Raw genomic sequence first — 1,278 nt, forward strand, 5'->3', positions numbered from 1 at the left:
AGATTGGTTTATTTGTTCATTGGTATTTCCATACTCTTCTTCTTGCTGTAATTTTTCCATTCCATGTTTGGCCATTGTTTTGGAAAAAAACACCATTATTTTGAAGGTTAATAGTTGATCTGGATGTTCGTTGGCATGTAGGTGAATAGAAGCCTCCATTTCTGTGAGGTGGCCAAAATGGTTGGATCTGTAGATTTCAGAGCGAAAACAATGTTTTAGGGAGTGGAAGGACAAATTTCCTGTGAAATGGAAATCAATTATATGTAGTCAAGATACTCATGAGGTTATTCTCTAACCCTATAAACTTTTTTGGGTTTTGAAATTATAGCATTGGATTAATCAATCATGGAAACTTGCAATATTGCTTCCCTGCTAGCGATTGTACTAGTCCAGTGTAATTTTTCTTTTCATCCTTCATGTGCGCAAGATTTCTGAGTGGCAGACTTGTCGCTCACTCCCAGCTTATCCTTGCAAGGCGACTTCATCCTTAACTGCAGATTGGAAGATATCGGGAATGTGAACAACAACATCGGTGCTGCTGTAACTCCGGCCTTCCCAGTGCTGCTATAACTCCGACCTTCTCAGCAAAGTTTTCTGCAGTGAATGGCCTTGGCGTGTCGATAGCTAGACTCAACCTCGTGCCCAAAGGCGTCATTCCATTACATAACCATCTAGAAGGTTCTGAGATTCTGCTGGTGGTTGAAGGAGTAATCTGTGCTGGATTCATATCTTTAAGCAATATTGTGTACAACAGAAGACTCCACAAAGGAGACATCATGGCGCTCCCTTTGCCGGCAATATTCCTCCTGTCATCGAGAGGACTACGTTCCTTTCCTATGTTGAGGTGAAGCGCCTCAAGGCTTTCTTAGGAGGCAACGACTAGGATATATGTATATATATCTGTTTCAAGTATCGATCCTTCAAGCTTCAACTTGTACTGCCTCATTCTAATGAAATTTCATTCATTAACGATATGTTGGTTTAGTAAGGTTGTTACATATCCGTTGCTTTTCACATTATCATAATTTTTAGCTATGTTTCTGAATAAAAAATAAAAAAAGTTTTGTTGAAACTGAAATCTGTACCAGAAGTTGGATGTGATTTTCATTCAGTAAATTCTCTCTAAACTTTCGGAAGTGATTGGTGAAGTTTTCCTGGGAACTAATTTTGAATAATAAGAAATGTTAGTTTGAAATGATATTATGTTTAAATTTATAGACTTTGGAGCTTACCATATGCATTTTACATATAAAAAAATTAATAACTAGAAATTGAATT

At 37.3% G+C, this 1,278-nt stretch overlaps 1 pseudogene; it reads left to right on the forward strand.

The window, feature by feature from the left end:
* The first annotated feature begins 345 nt into the window (after positions 1–345).
* On the forward strand, positions 346–883 carry LOC149210268 (germin-like protein subfamily 3 member 3; annotated as a pseudogene).
* The last annotated feature ends 395 nt before the right edge of the window (positions 884–1,278 follow it).

This window comes from Pinus tabuliformis, chromosome 1_2 (assembly GCF_031772625.1).
Source record: "Pinus tabuliformis cultivar Carrire ecotype Pingquan chromosome 1_2, CPIR1, whole genome shotgun sequence".
NCBI lineage: Eukaryota > Viridiplantae > Streptophyta > Pinopsida > Pinales > Pinaceae > Pinus > Pinus tabuliformis.